Source organism: Podarcis liolepis, assembly GCF_965112155.1.
Source record: "Podarcis liolepis genome assembly, chromosome: 6".
NCBI lineage: Eukaryota > Metazoa > Chordata > Lepidosauria > Squamata > Lacertidae > Podarcis > Podarcis liolepis.
Genome location: NC_139559.1, coordinates 36,262,662 through 36,279,875, shown reverse-complemented (window position 1 = coordinate 36,279,875; position 17,214 = coordinate 36,262,662). Strand labels below are relative to the sequence as shown.

The 17,214-nt window shown below is 46.1% G+C and overlaps 1 protein-coding gene across 2 annotated transcripts in view; it reads right to left on the bottom strand.

The window, feature by feature from the left end:
* The window catches only part of RHOC (ras homolog family member C), a 31,901-nt gene extending 24,045 nt beyond the window's left edge, over positions 1-7,856 (bottom strand). The window contains exon 1 of one of the 2 annotated variants that reach the window (XM_083509090.1): positions 7,676-7,856. The gene's annotated coding sequence lies outside the window, so the exon portion shown is untranslated. Of the gene's footprint in view, positions 1-7,605 lie in introns of both variants that reach the window. The other variant, XM_083509091.1, reaches the window with a different exon arrangement.
* Positions 7,857-17,214: the final 9,358 nt, after the last annotated feature.

The window sequence follows — 17,214 nt, the reverse complement described above, 5'->3', positions numbered from 1 at the left end:
GGACTGAAAACCCTTCCTGTTACAGCAGTTCTTGGGACTACTCAGTCTGTCATTTCTGGCAAGGAAAAAGCAGCAAACAGAGGAAGCAAGTGCCCTCTACCCCATAAAAACCTGTGTTTTGAAATAATCTGAATGCATTTCACAAACATCTGGAAACTGAGGAACACTTTTTGCTCAATTAAAACCAAGAAGCACACTTCACTCTTACATCCCCAAAGATTTACTTTTAGAAAATACAACAATACTTCAGATTCCATGACAGACAGAGCAAGGTCTAGCCACTCAGCATCACTTCTTTGCCTCAGAGGATTTTTGTGGGAGCTACTGTGTGCTATAACACCAGGGCAAAGCAAGGAGGAGGGCAGGAAATGCTGCCATGTGATTTCTGCTCCTCATTAGATCTGAATGTGTTATTATTGTAAGAATCTCTTATAAGATGCTTTGAGAGCATCTCATGTGTTATAAGCATTCGGAACAAAAACATATAGGATTTGCCTAGGCTCTAAAGAACCCAATATCCTATGCTCCTGTATATGTGTAACTAGTCACCACCACGCCCTTTTGGAAAAACAATTTCACCCCAAAAATGAGGGAAGGAGACATGGAATTTGGGCAAAGAAAGTGCCCTGTTCCACTCTTCCTTGGGTTAGACTTTAACACCCCCATGTAGGAAAATCCACACAACCCACATTCTGGTGCACAGCTTGCTCCTGACATGAAGGTGCAAGAGACAGGCTGCTGTGCTGCAGCAGCAAGAGTTATAGGATTAACCATCACATGCAATGCAGCAGAATTACTCACCCAACTAGCAAAAACCAAACAGAAGCAGAAAAGACCAGAGATCAGCAATTCATGCATAGATGCATCTGGCATCTCCTCTCTCCTGAGCTGGTTTCTCCAGGCTCTCATTTTATTTATATATTTGCTCCTGGTGCGCAGGCAGTTCTTACAAGTACACAAGTGTGCCAAGGCACACAATTCAGAACTACAGTAGTGATCTAAGGGAATTGGGATTTAAGGGCTGAGCTAGTCATTTGGCAGGACAGCTGGCCCTGGGAATCCGAGTCTTTGTCACTCACCTAAGAACTGGCAGAAACAGAAAATGAGATTTGGAGAGAAGGCAGCTATTTAATCTCCAACAACTGTGCAACAGTCTGCCTTGGGAAGGGGTGGGATTCACTGGTGGTGAGGCTGGTGAGCCACCTGTCAGGGATTTGTAATGCCCTGCATTACAGTTCCTGCATCAAATGGGGGGTTGGGCTAGATGACCACCAGCACACTCTTTCCAACTTTAAGATTCAAACCTTTTCCTGCATCCCACTTCATCTTACTCCCTGGGAGATGCATCAACTGAAGAATTGTTCAGGTGCAGAAAATGTTAAGGAGCCCTTCCCTGCTTCCAAATCAGCCTTTATCCACTCTAAGGGCTTGTCCACACATCTGCTTGTCCTGTGCCAAGAAAGAATGGGGCGGAGACATTTTCTGTTTGCCCTGCTTCTTTTCCCAGAAAAGCCCACTCTTTAACATTGAATCAGATCAAGCATCACTCCATGGAAAATCCCACTGGATTCGGTGAAAAAGATTGGGTTTTCCCAGGAGAAACTGGCAGGACAAGCTGGAGTCCCAAATTGCACTCTTTTCTCTAGCTGTGGCCTCCAAGTACCGTATTTTTCGCTCTATAGGACGCACTTTTTCCCCTCCAAAAATTAAGGGGAAATGTGTGTGCGTCCTATGGAGCAAATGCAGGCTCCTTGGCTTCAGCGATAGCAACGCGAAGCCTCCGAAGCACAGAGGGAGTGCTGCCTCCGTGCTCCGGAGGCTTCACGTTGCTTTCGCTGAAGCTTGGAGAGCGAGAGGTGTCGGTGCGCACCCACCCCTCTTGCTCTCCAGGCTTCAGGGATAGCCGCCTGAAGCCTTCAGAGCACAGCGCGAGTTCCCACTGCGCTCTAAAGGCTTCAGGTTCCTTTTGCTGAAGTCAGAGGAGTCTTGCTCTCTCAGCTTCAGCAAAAGGAACCCGAAGCCTCCGGAGCGCAGCGAGAACTCAGGGAGGTCCCGCTGCGCTCCGGAGGCTTCAGGTTCCTTTTGCTGAAGCTGGGACAGCAAGACTCTCTTGGCTTCAGCAGAGAGGGAGAGCTGCGCAGCACCCCTTCAACCAAGCGGGAGGAGAAATGGGAGGAGAAATTGAAGGGGCTGAAGGGGCGCTGAGCAGAGAGGGGGAGATATTTTTTTTCTTGTTCTCCCCCTCTAAAACAAGGTGCGTCCTATGGTCGGGTGCATCCTATAGAGTGAAAAATATGGTACATCTTTTGCTGTAGCTAACAGAGAAGCAGCAGTGGGAGGGAGAGGAGATGAAAAGCGATAGGTTGGAGGGAAAGAGCAAGCACCTACCCTTTTCAGGCATTCAGTAGAGAGACAGGATCCCAGCCATAGGTCTCTAACAAATGTTTAAGTTGGCCCTACTATGGTTTGGATGGGTCTTGACCAACACATTACCATGCAGGGCTGAGTTTATGAATTTGTTTGTTTGTTTGTTTGTTTGAGTTAAGAATTCTTGTTTCTCATCTGCACATCCACAAAAGATTATTATTACCCCTACGGAAAGGAGGTTTAAAACGTGAATCAGCAAAGGAAGTGGGATGGATCACAGTATTCATGAAACTTTGCATGTTTTGCCCAAGGTATAAGCCTGAAATAGCATGTTAGTAAGTCGCATGTGCCTCATAGTTCTGACTTCAGATTTACAGTGCTGGAACCTTGTTGTCAAATGTCACAGCAACACTGGAGACAAAGTTAACTTTTCAGAGCAGCCAAACTAGTCAGATTGCTTTGAGTAAGCATTTGTTTTGTTGTATCCTATACTTTACTTTTTAGAAGTATTTTTTTTTTGTAGCAGGCCAAGCTACAGTAAGTTAAACAAACACATACTCAGATGAACGCTCTCCTTTTTCCTCCCAGATTTACACTCCAGTCAAGATTATGGAATAATTTCTCTTTCAATGAAGACAATGCCCACATTCATTCATTTTGGCAAGGCGGCGATGCTACTGAGTTTTTCACTTGTCGCCTAAGCTTCACATAAATAGATCTGAATGTCAGATCCAGAAAACAATGAATTCTTCCCTCCCCAGGTTTGCAGTGGTTTTTATCTTTCCAGATCCAGTCCTCTGTTGAGATGTGATGAAATCTTTGGAAAGAAGGGTTGCCTCTGTTACGGTATCTGTGTGACTAAATGCAGTCTAAGCTCTGTTAACCCATTCAGGCTTGACACTGTCCACTGGACTGCAATGATAGACACCTCCCTATGAACAAGCTGAAGGGATTGCTGTACAAGATGCAAGAGGACACACTGCTGTGGGTGGGTGGGGGAAAAAGTTGAGAGACTTAATTTAGCCTTCAAAATAGTGATTCCTCCAAGATTCAGATAAGCAAACTGCTATTTTGGGAAACATTGGTCATATCCACATCATACACTTAAAGCACACTCTTATTTAGCAATCACAGTCTCCTTGCAATAATCGTAGGAACTATAGTTTGTTAAGTCACAGACTAACAATTTCCAGCAACCTTAACAAAATAAAGTTACCTGGATTATCCAACTGTTAAAGTGGTATAACAGCATGTATCATGGGGATCTGACCACTGGGCTTAAATACACACCCACCCACCCAAGGAACATGCAAAAAACCCTCAATTTTCTGATTCCACTCAGGAGATATATGATCTGCATTTCAAATGAACACACACAAGTCCCAGAAGTGAACTTGGCAATTTATTTAAAATGTATCTCTCCCACTTAAAGCAATGCATAATTCTGAGTTTCAAGTGGAGTGCTTTACTGTTATTGGCCTGACAGTCATTCAATATTTGCCCAATATCATGTTTCTTTAAATTTCTCTACAACAAGAAGCAACAATATTTATTTTGCAACAGTCAAATTCAAAACCTTTTGGGAAAGGAACACTCTTAATTCTGCACTTCCCCAAATTTCAATGCAGATTCATTAGGTAAGTATAGAAAGTTGTGTTCAAGGATACTTCCACAACAGGTAGAATAGTCATGCTTTGTCAATACACTTTTTATGGTGGATCTACCAGAGAGATAGTTTCCACATAACACTAAGCCAAATCATGGCAAAACACAATCTAAGGGTTCCTGGAGAGAACACAGTCACTCCTTCCCTATTCCCTCTGCTGCTGAGAGTTATGATTTGGATTAGCATGCCATCCAAACCTGGGCTCGTGGTTTGTTTCCTCCAGACAAACAGAGTTGTATACCCAAGAATAAACCTTGGTTACAGCTCATGGTTTGTCTATATCATGGGTAGGCAAACTAAGGCCCATGGGCCGGATCATGTCCAATTGCCTTCTGGATCCGGCCCACGGATGGTCCAGGAATCGCCACGTGGATCACCAGTGAACACGTTCTCCCTCTCTCTCCCTCACACAGCGGCAGTGGCGGAAACTCCTCCCTCCCTCCACCTGGCTTCTCCCCGCCACGCCTAGAGGAGTAAGAGGGCTGGACTTTGTTGGTGCCAGCAGCAGCGCTGTTTTAAGCAGCCCCTCTCTGGAGCCCTTTCGCGCATTCTCATCGTCCCTCTGCTGACACCAGCCCCTGCCAGACACAGGTAAGCAGCCACCAGGGCTCGTAGTGCTCTTGCATCAATTCCCCCCCCCAAAATACAGCCCAGCCCCCCGCAAGGTCTGAGGAACAGTGGACCAGCCCCCTGCTGAAAACGTTTGCTGACCCCTGGTCTATATCTTCCCAGGGAACCATAGGACTGGGCCCTGAATCAACTTTTTCTTTTGCATTAAAATGCCTTTTTGTCTTAAATTTTTTTAAAAAAAGGTTCACGCAGAAGCACTTAAATCGATTAAGCCCTTCAGTTGGTGCTATTTTAGCACCATGCTATATTTTTCCTTTTGCAAATATTTTAGAGTACCTTTAAAACAATCCAAAGAAAGCACACAATGACGATGCCTAAATAAAAAGTGCTTTAGCACAAATTAAAATTGATTCTATTTTTTTTGAAAGCATGCTCAGAGTTGCTGCTTCCCTACTCAAACTGTTATGTCACACGCACTCGTACAGATGGAACATAGTGGGATGCACACACACAAAGTGTTATCCTCCATATTCCCTGAAACATAGAAAATTAACAACAATTACACATAGAGCAATGATTGGGAAGCGCAAAGTTCTGCCAGTTTGGAAGCAGCTTCAATAAAGAGCTTTCTAATCTCTTTCGCAGCACAACCCCCCAGAAGTGAATAGGAGTTGAACAAGAATTTATTTATGCAGTTCAAAGTAGTTTCAATAGTGCTTGCCTAGCAAAACTTCCCTGGTGGTTTGCATGTCCAAAGTCTGCTGGCAAGAATGACCCATAGTTTAAAAAACTATTGGAACCCCATTTCTGAAGCTACATACAAGATGCTTCTTCACACAGTGAAAATAAGACTCATCTATAATATTCAAGCAGAGAAAATTATGGACTTAAACAAGTTACCTATTTAATGGTGTCACATATATATATATATATATATATATATATATATATATATATATATCCCTTACTCCAGAGTGCAAAGCTGTCTTTTATCCATTAACTAACAGAAATGCTGGAATCCCACTTTTGTGTCAACAGACACAAAAGCATCTGCCAGTCACAAATACCCCTGTGAAGCAACGTGACAATGCTACTGCCATTTTCAGTGGGTGTTTTCTAAAAGGCTGGGGCAGGATTTAGGGAGCCTGGTTTGCAATGAAAGGACTTGGCTGCCAAATTCCAAGGAGAGGGAGGGAGGATGGGGAGAGAGAGAGAGACAGAGAGAGAGAAGCACTGTTCAGTCATGGTTCTGGAATGCTTTCTTGCTCCTAAGCTATTAGCACAACCTCCTTCCCACCCCAATATAAATGTCCGAAAGTGAGCTAAGCAAGCATTTAAAGGACACAGGGAATCACTGTCCACATCACATGGCAAGCCAGTTTCACAGGAATCCTCAAACAAGGAAATGCAACAGCCACACAGAAAGGTATGCAGCAAACAGGGAATGAGGAGCAGGGGTGAAAAAGAAATAATCACAGTGCCTGTTTGGTTCAAACCAAATTCTCCATATATGAATATGCTGTTCACATTAAGCACCCTTTAACAAAACCATCCTTTGGCGAGTATATATGAACACAAAAAGCAGGCAGCAGTTAGAAAATGTGCTACTTTTCTTCCCTGACACACTGTTCACTTTTTTTTTTTTTTTTGCTTATCAGAGCTCCCACCCATCCTCAGTTACTCACTAGCAGTTGTGCTTTTCCAACTTCCTCCCAACAGATTCAGCCCATCCCAATTCCTGTCCAAATCAGTGAAGAGAAATTCTTCATCTACTGAACACAAGGAATGATGAACAGGATTCACATTTTAAAACATCATTCTGGGAACATGACAAAATAATGGAATTAAAATGGCAACCAATCAAATGGAATTATTAATCAGAGCCAGGGTTCAGTGCCTAAATCTGTGAAGCAGTAACAAAAAAGAGAGAGTGCCTTACAGCATGCAAAGATTAATGTGACTCACTGACATGGAAAAGGTATTTAGGCTTCGCTTTCAAGGCCAGAGCAGAGAACAGCTCCCAGCTAGGCTCAAGGCACAACACCTTGCCTTTAGAGATCAAAAAATACCTCTTCACAATTTTTGCCTTATGCTTAGCAAATGAGGTGAGGCGAGGTACTACAAACAGAGCCTTTTCTGGGGTGGCCCCTATATGGCTCAATGGTCTCCAGCAAGAGACTTGCGTTGCTTTCCATTGCTTTTGAAAGTAGGCTTTTGAATGAAGAAGCCTTTTTACTCCTCCAGGCATTTAGGGTTGGGGGGGGCACACAAGATGTTCAGTCCATCTCACCACTGTTTTTAAGATTCTGTGGGAATCAGAAATGTGTTGCATCTGTTAAAGTTACTTTCAAATAAATTACCTCTCCACGGCACAAGACTAGATCACTTCACACCTTCCAACCCACATAGGAAAAAAAAATCCCAGCAGCTACCCCCAGTTCTCCCCATTGCTCACTGGATCCTGTACACTGAAACTGCATGTGCCCTCCTCCCCCATGCAAAGGACACAGTATCACACCCACGTGCATTCAGATCGTCCATTAACCTGAAATAACTAGGCAACCCTCACTTGCTCCACTCCACCTCTGCTAACCACCCTGATAGCAAATACCACGGCAGAGATTTAAAGGATGACTAAGGCTACAAGGCTAGCCGCGGTTACTAAGGAGTAAGTCTCATCGAACTCAGTGGGACTTGCTCGCGACAACGACGCTGCTCTCCCCCGCACCCCGCATTCACGCGAAACGAAACCCCATTCAACAGCGGGGTCTACTTTTGAGTAAGCATGCCTAGCGATTTGGGTTGGGTTCCTTCCAAGGGCTGACTTGAACCTGCCCCATGTCTATATCTACAGATTTGGAGAGATACATACCGCACTCCCAAAACCTGCTACCCCACCCCGCCTTCTTGCGCGCGCCCCTCTCGCTTCCTCCAGCCCCGCCAACTCCTACCACGCCTTTCCCCCTCAGCTCCACTCCTACTTTAGGGTCACGCTCACTAACCTACGGGAAAGGCGCTCCGGGCCGGGCCGCCAAACCGATCCCGAGCTTCCCTCCTCGCCTTGCCAGCTACCTTAAAGCGGAGTCAGGCTCCCTGGCCTCTCGGTCCGTCCTGACTAAGCGCGAGCCTTCGGAGAGCGGAGAGGCGGGACCGGGCTCGCTTGGTGGGGCTGACACAGCCGCTGAGGCCGCCTCCCGGCCCGCCTCGGGGAGGGGCCGCCGGGAGAGGGTCGCGCCGCCCGGTGCTGCGTCTGGAAGTGGCCAGGCGGGCGCGCAGAGGCGCCTTCTCGAGGGGTCGCTGTTGCGAGAGCATCAGGGCGCGCGGAAGCTCGCCTCCTCTGAGCATACGCAGAGCGCGCTTCCCCACCCCGTGATCTCTAGAGTAGTAGCGGACTCGAGAGGGGACGTGGATCCCAAGCAGGGCGGGGGCCTCGGATCGACGTTTCTGGGGAGAAGTGAACCATTGCTGGCGGGAGAGCCGCCCTTCAGTTCCGCAGCTGGTGAGATGTCCCTGGGAGCCGCGCATGGGCGTAGCCAGGATTTATTGGGGGGGGGAGGCAGAACTGAGTTATCTGCAATGCCATTGGTCAGTTAAGTATTTTTATTTGTAGGCTTGATTAGGGGGGCAGCTGCCGCCCCCCCCCACTGGCTACGCCCATGGAGTCGCTGGAAGCCCAGTGCCCGTCGGATGGTGGCTTTGCTCCCCCAGTGGACGTGGGAGGCGCGGCGCACATGCTTCGGGAGGCCAAGCCCGGCTGAGCCAGCGTTCGGGCACATGATGGGAGGGAGGCGTGTGGGTAGGTCAGGGCCCGGGGTGAGGGGTGGGGAGGACGCCGCTAGGAGCCCTGCACGAGCAGCAACGGATGGACAGAGGAGCGTGTGGGTTGGAGTAAGCGAGAGACTTCTACAGCAGGGGCAGCTCACAGGTGTTGAAAAAGTGGTTTGTTTCGAACATTTCTATAATGCACTGCTTCAAAAAACACCTTGGAGCAGTGTGCAATATAAAAGTTAACACTACCATGAAAACAAAAATGCAGCCTAAAAACTCTACTATAAAAAGCATATAAAAACCAGAATTCATTAAGATAAACACAGTCTGATCTTACCGGTCAGGGAAAGCCTGGACAATATGATGGGTCTTTCTCTGAAGCGGCTGGTTTTTGCTCCTTCGTGTATAGCAGAGAAAAGGGCGTTCCACAGCAAAGGAACAACAACAGAAGTTTTGGGTCACCGCCCTATGGCAGTGTAGGTTGCCGTGCAAGGTGATCTAAATCAGCCTCAACCTGGTTCCCTTTGGATGTTTTGAACTACAGCTCCCATCAGCCCCAGCCAGCAAGGGGAGTTGTAGTCCCAAATGTCCAGAGGGCACCAGGTTGAGGAAGACTTGATACAAATTATCTTCTAGGTCTGTATAAAGTGCTGGTGGACTTTCAGGTAACCTTGTCCTGAGTTGTTTAGGGAAGATCTTGGAACATGGCCTGATAGCTGATTGCCAGAATGATTAAGGCTTCTCTGGAGTTCAGGCAAAAGGGCAAGAGCGGGGGGAAAGACATCAAGTCTGGAAACTGGGACCAGGGTGCATGGTGATGTCTTTTTAATACTTCCAATGTGTTTGTTTGCACACACAAGGCAGTCTCGCTAAATCCCCTGTGGCTGAGGATGATGGGTCCAAAACATCTGGAGGACACCAAATTGGCCAACCTGTTCTAATCCAGGGATGGTCCTCCAGATGTTGCTGGACTCCACTTCCTATCAGCCCCAGCAGCCATGGCCAATTATAGGTCAGGGATTAGGGGAGTTGAAGTTCAACAACTTCTGGCGGGCCAGAGGTTTCCCTCACCTCTGTGCTCAAATCCCACATGCGTTCATCTAATTCACCTCACAGCTGTTGGGTTTATTGGCTACATCAAAGTTTACTGAACACCAAACAACCAACAGAGAAGCTCCAGAATTCAATAGTAAAGTGTGAATATGTTAAAAATACAAAAAGCAAAGGAAGAAATACTAGAGGGTGAGGCTAACCACACACACTCACATGGCCCGCAGCAACAAGCCCTGCATCAACCTACTAAATCTGGATGAAAGGTTCTCTTTCTGTTTCACACGGGGATTTAGGGAAACAAAGCTTATCCTCCTTCCAGCTATAGACTTAAACTCCCATGACTCAGGCAGGAAAGAAAGCACCCTCCAGGGCTCTGGCTTCAACCCAGCCAGACCTCAAAACCATTTCTGTTTCAAAAGCGTTCAGCATCCAGTGCTGTTTCTTAGTTTCATGTATTCCAAAGGAGGTGCTCCCATAGAAAGGAAATGAATTGTGTGTGCTGTGAGCAATGTGTCCTTTCATTCTGGTAGCAGCTCCCAGCCAGTATCAGAGGCCTGTGCAAACTGGAATCTTGAGGGGGGATCTCCTTGACATTATCTAGGAACAACCATTCCATCAGGCCATAGAGGAGACTGCAAAGGCATCTCTATTGACTCAGCTGAGAGGCCAGCAACTTGTCGTCTCCTTAAACACTTACGGTACCTTTCCAGATGCTCACTTCAGGGACTCATAACTAATGTCTGAATCTGCTTTCTTTTTTCCTACCTCCCTTTCTCTTTTCTGTTTGTGCTGCATCTGTTATATTATCCTGATAGATGGGACTGTCTTACTACCAGTATCTGTAAGCTGCCCTGGAATCCCCTCCATCTTCTCTTTTTCTTCTGCTGAAATCTTTGCTCGCTTTAAGCTCCTGATGGTTACTTAGTAGCTGTGTCCTTAACCTGCCCCACCCCTGCCATCACTTGTGGGTGTGGTGTGGGGTGCCAAATTGGGCAAGCAGGCTGGAGGTTCCCCACTCCTGGTGCGCTTTATGATTATGCTCTGCACCTTGCCTGAAGTTGGATTCATGTTTGGTTGCAGCCTAATCTCCAGTCCCCTCCCTTTCCCAAACATTTAGGATTAGCAACCTCCTATGAACTCTCACATGTGAGCACTGGGCAGAGTAAATGTAATGCTCAACCCTTGTTTGCAGTGTACACTTGATTCCTCCTGATTTTTTAAAATGGGGCAATATATCGTTCTGCTGCTCCCTTGTGTCCATTGTTAATATTCAGCCTGAACCTTGCTCCATTTTGGGAGCTGTCTTCTGTCATCATTAACTCCTAAGGGGGAGAAGATTCCCCATCTCCTTCTACCACAACAAAGAGATCTGTTGTATCTAATGCTCAGATGATGTGTTTTGTGTACCAGCTGGGAGGCTCTGCAGAATTAAAATGCTGGCTGCTCAGTACAATGAATTGTGTTCTAATCTTGCTATTGATTGTAACCAGTTGGGAATTACCGGGTACTCATCCAGCCTTCCAGCTGGAGAAGAGCATGAGCTGTGGATATGGCTGATACCAAGCCTCCAAACTATCCCATTTTTGCTGCTTCTTGATCTAGGAACCAGTCTTAAAAAAAAAAAATTAAAAAAAATGGTTATGATATCTTAAGAGGTGTCCAAATGCATAGTGAAAAGATAAACAGCTTTCCAAAAGATACAGGAGACCTTTTAACCCTTTACCATCATGTTGCCTTGCCACTTTACCAGTTCTAACTTGCTAGCACCCAGGACTATTGTTTGTTTGTTTAATTTCTATACAGCTCTTTATCCGATCACAAAGCAGTTTACAATATAAAAACACAAAAATGCATAGCATAGTAACAAACAAAAACTATTAACAGCCCAGTCCCAATCCTATGCATGTTTGCTTCAAAGTCCCACTGTGTTCAGCAGCATTTCTGTCAAGGTAAATGTGCACCGGATTACAGCCTAATAAGCATTTACTTGGCAGTGCTGTTGAATTCAGTGGGCTCGCCTTAAAATGGAAGGGACTTCAAAGGTCATTTAGGCTAATCCTCTGCCAATGAGTAAACGTGCATAGGTGTTTTCTAGCTCCTGAACAGGAGGACTGAAATGTTTTAATTTTTGTTTAAGATTCTTGAAAACTTATGAATCTTTTGAATTTTTGTTTTTAAATTACTGCATTGGGGTTACATGTCAAACAATGTAAAACATATCTTTTACGGAAATGCTGCTTTCTGAGATGCAGAGAGGTTCATCAAAATGATTGATTTGGCACCTATATTCTTGTGACCTGATCTTAGTCAGGTTTGCTTGGAAAGAAGACCATTAATTTCATTGGGGTTTTCTCCCAACCAATATGTTCTGCTCCAGTTCACAACTTTTAACTGTTATGAAGGATGAATGAAGTGCAGATCCTAGTTGTAGACTTGAACTCAAGTTGACCCACTTTTCTTTCTGTCACGTGTTCTGTGCATGAGAGGTTGAAATTCATTGTTGTTGTTTCCCATAGCACGGATGTGCCGTGATAGGTAAAGCTACAGTCACAGGACTTTCTCCCATCATGCAGCTGCATGTCGAGACCCCGCAGCCACCCCCTCGTTGGAAATAACTCACACAAGGACACAGATATTAGGTTTATGTTATTGGACAAATTTTGGCCACAACTTTATTGAAATTACAGAATGTGAGCGGTATTGGCTTAGGCATTATTGGATCTGACTATATCTGACTCCTGCCCATTGTGCAGGAAGTCCCAGTAAGGGTAAGCCACCGGTAGGGGCAGCCCTGTCGATGTGAACCAACTCAAGCTCCCCCTGGTGTTCCCATTGAGGTCGTGTCAAGGCCTTAGCCCCCCAGCCGGGCTTCAGACTAGATCAGTCTATTTACTGCATGGACCCTTGCGCTGAGTTTGTGGTGTACAGGGCTCTCGAGGGGTGACACAGATTACAACCACCTAGCAAGGAAGGGCGTAGACCCATTTCATTCGATCTCCTTACTAAAATACGCAGTAAATTAAAATCAGTGTGCTGGTCCAAATATGAGGCCCATTTATTCTCAGCTGCATATTCCATAGCATTTTTTGGCACTCTAAGAGTTGGTGAAGTGGTACATGAAGGTGAGCCGGGTCCTTTATCCCAAGGCCTGCAGCTTGATGATATTCAGCTTTCTGATTGAGGAAGCGAGCCAAAGAGGAAGTCCTCTGGCTCGCTTCTCCATTTAAACGGCCCCAGCCATGCCACGCCCGCCCCCCAGCCAGCAGGTTGGCTGGCTGGGCTCTGACATGGCCAGGATCCCCCAGGCAACGGGGGACAAGGTCCCCCGCCCCCGGTGGGGAGTGGGTGGCCACGCGGTCCACCGCAACTCCTCCCCACTTGGAAGTGGAGTGGATTTGTCAAAGGCACTGGAGAAGTAATGGGAAAGGATGGCAACTGCCCAAGTCACTATTTTATGTATTTCCATTCTCACAGGCTGCTGTTATTAACATTGAGCAAAGCAATTATGTTCATCAGCCTTAGGAAAAAATGATGACATGCTTCTCTCTCGAGGCATGAAGAGTGGAAATAAACACCCCAGAGGCTTCTTCCTCTAAAGAGGAAATGGTGATAGAAATCCCTTGTCAAATATATACAACAAGGCACACATCTCAGGGTACCCCGTATTTTGTTTTCTTTTACATTAATTGCTGAAATACTTTCTGGTCTATTCAGAAATAAGCCCCATTCAGCTCAGTGGGACTTATTTGTACGGTTGGAGTCAAGTAAGCTGCATTCATCCTGCATGCCAGCTATGACTGTGGCCACTGGGCCTCAAGTTGCTGAGGAAAACAGTAAATCCAGTTTTTTTGCCTCAGCCGCAAGCTCCTCACAGAAAGCAACAGCATGGACTGTTGCGATATTCCTAGCATCACTGCTGCTGTGTTCACTTCTGGTTCTAGAATCTAGAGACAAGATGAGCATTGAAACAGAACAAGTAATGCTTTGAGAAACTTCACATTTGGATGTCCCAACAGGGGAGAACAAGGCATTCATTTTTGTACGGTAAGTCAAGTAGTAGCTCACTGTAGTGAGCATTGCCACTAGGCAATGGTGGATAGTGGCTGGACTCTTGGTCTCAGGCAACCTTCCTCGATCTCGGCCCTCCCGATGTTTTGAGACTACAATTCCCATCATCCCTGACCACTGGTGCTGCTAGCTAGGGATCATGGGAGTTGTAGGCCAAAAACATCTGGAGGGGCGAGGTTGAGGAAGCCTGGTCTCCAGGGTTGTGGTGGTAACAGCAGATATTTAATCTGCATCACAGTGTGGACAACTCTGGCTTTGGCAAAACCAAAAGTCCCTGGGACTGCAGAGCAGAGCACCTTTGCCTCACGGTGAAGCTACTACAGTAATAACTTGTCACTGCACATCGGGAGTTATGGGACCAAGCTTCCAGCTCTGAAAAAAATATGGTTTTTAAGCACATTTAAAACTGTAACCTTTGCAGATTTTGAAACACAGGACGGCAGTCACATTCCTTCTACCCCTGTGTAGCATTACCATCTAGCAAAATTATAATTTAAGAAGGCCAGTCGAGTCCTATGGGAAACTCACAAGCCCGGCCTGAATGCCACAGCACTCTCTTCACTTGTGATTTCCAGTGACTGATATTCAGAGGCATGCTGCCTCCAAGAGCAGAGAGAGGACACAGCCAATTTGCAAGCAGGTTGTTTGCCTTTGCAACCAACATTTTTGGCTGCTCTCAGCAAACCCTGAATGGATATACTCTCCTACCATATATTTTTTTCTTATCTGGGCTGATTGTTTAAAGCAGAAGGGATTCTGTGGAACTGGATTGCTCATTCCATGGCATTCTGTTGAGCTGAAGTGTTTTGAAAGAACAGTCTTGGCACTGGGTGCTGAAATGCCATGGGGATGCTAGCAAAACTTCTGCCAAGGAGCTTATAGGAACAAAAAACAGCTCATCAGCTGGCCATCGATCACAGCTCACTTTGAGATTAAACTTAGTATCATTAGCATTGATTGATTTCAATGCATGCTCTCAATTTAGAAAGCCCCCTCGAGAGCAATGTTTCATAGGATTTCCCCAGACAAATCATGCTAGTTTATAGCACAAATGCACAGCTGTAGCCAATTTGTTGCACAGGTTTTAGATCAGGGATAGCCAACATGGTGCCCAAGAGATGTGGTTCAACTCCCAGTCAACATCAAGGAGGATGGAGGCTGTAGTCAAACATCTGCAGGGCACCCATGTTTTTAGAGCTACCTTACTTCCAGAATCTGTGGGAGGCAGGAAGGATATCATACCTAACATTCAGATATAAACATAAATATACAGTATTATTGCTGGGGGGAATGCAATTCCCCCTTCTCCGGCACCACTTACCTACAGAGTGGGGCTGTGTGGTTGCATTAGATACTCCTCAGGGGAGGATGTAGGGGAACCTTCTTCATGCTTTTGACATTTAACCAATTAGTCAAGTGGCAGCATTTTCAGCAACCTTCATTTATATCCCATCAGTGAGTGCAGACTGCATTCAGTAGTTGCTGATGGATTTGTATAACAGCATCTTTATGTGTTGTTCCACAATAGTGCTTGTGTCTTGTGATCCCCACACCCACCCCAGTCACAATACCCATGTCATTTTCTGACCCAGATCTCTGTCTACAACATAGGCACTTATACAGATGCAGAAATTGATTCATTTCAAGACCTCTGTGTTTGGTGTCTTGCCAGTTGCTCCTCCTCACATCCGCATCTCACAATAGGAATTTTCAGGCTTAAGAGACTTGAGGTGGAACTTGCTGTCCAGGTGAAACTGGCAAGGCCTTTCTGGAATATGATTTGAAACACAGGCACTTTAGCACCTGTGCAATTTCCCCTTTGCCGGGAGGGAATGCACTCCCCATTACCCACTGGGTCAGATACTGAAATAGCAGAAGGGGAATAACAAGAGGGCTCTCCCTTGCAGGCAATATGTTTTCCACTAATCATTACATGTGGACTGGATAGTACAGTAGGGCCTTTGAAAGGACTTGTAGGCAGAACAATTTGGAGGGAAAGCAACACTGCTGCCCTCTGTTGGGCAGCATGGCAAGCCTGGCTACCATGAAGTTTTTAGAGCAGCCTCCCTTAACCTAGTGCACTCCAGATGTTGTTGGACTACAGTCCCTATCAGCCCTAGCAAATGGTATGGGATGATAGGAGTCGTAGTCCAACACCTGAGAGGGACAGAGCTGGGGAAGGTTAGTCTAAAGATTACCACTTTTGCAGTCATAACTGCTGCTTGAATGAACACTTTGGCCCAGCCCTGACATCTGACAACTGAAGCAATGTGGTTGCATTAGCAGTCCATTAGCAACTAAGGTAACATTAGCATGGTTGCAACATGGCATCTGTACCCAGAATTTTATTGAGATTGGAGGATATTGTTTGAGTTGGCAGAAAATCAATCAAGCTTCCTTTTTTTCAACTTGTAGTCCACCATGCAGCACGGCAACCTTTCCAAAGAGAATAGGTTGCTTTGCGTTTACTCAGGGCATATACATCTTGTACATTTCAACTGGCACAAAACCAGATTAGCGTAAGAACGACCTGAGAAAACTCTCTTCACTTAGCAGTTGGGAAGGGTGGGGGAAGGAAGACATCATTCATTACACAGCAACAAATCTCAATTTGCTGCCATGTGTACACTCAGTTAGCTCCATTTGGAGGATGCACCTCTTTTTCAAGTATTAGGTGCTCAATCTCACATTTTTAGGTGCACATCCGAAGACATCTTAGATGTACACTCAATAACCAAAATGTGTAAAGGTGTGTAGTAGAGATCACCTATCTAAATTTTAGAGCTCTGTATGTGAGTATCAGCAGGTCCTCTTCACACAGTAGAGAATTGTGTAGAAAATGGTTGTTAGTCTTGAGAGACAATGGTGTGCCTCCGAGGAGGAAGCCAAACCACTGTGTTAGCAGCACCCAAGTTGTAGCATCACCAAAGTCTCCTAGGGGCACAAGCCTGGGCAGTATGTATGGTGGTCCTGGGCTGCCGAGACAACACATCGCTGATGTGTTGGGCTGCAGGGCCACATCTCTGTTCTAACCTATTCGCTGTGTGGAGGATCCTCACATAATTTAGAACCCTGAGCACTCAAGAGTTCCAGTTCCATGGGAAGCCCCCACATACAGAGAAGATCTAGATATATCTATACAGATAGGTGTAGATATTGGGCTCAACACAGCAGTGGAAGAATAATAGAAGTAGAATGAATGTGGGGTTTGGGCCAAACACATGGCCTCACGGCCCCATTCACTTTGCTTGCCCTCTATGCACAAGTAAAAAAGTAAGGTAAAGGACCCCTGGAAGGTTATGTCCAGTCAAAGGCGACTAAGGGATGCGGCACTCATCTCACTTTCAGGCCAGGGGAGCTGGCGTTTGTCCACAGACAGCTTTCCAGGTCACGTGGCCAGCATGACTAAACCACTTCTGGCACAATGGAACACCGTGATGGAAGCCAGAGTGCACAGAACGCCGTTTACCTTCCCACCACAGCAGTATCTATTTATCTACTTGCACTGGCATGCTTTCGAACTGCTAGGTTGGCAGGAGCTGGGACAGAGCAAGGGGAGCTCACTCAGTCACGGGGATTCAAACCCCAACCTTCTGATCAGCAAGGCGAAGAGGCTCGGTGGTTTAGACCACAGTGCCACCTGCGTAAAGAGGGCTATAGTACTCAACTAATACTTTACGAAATATACACATTCCTTGCCAAATCTGTTGAATGCTTGAAGC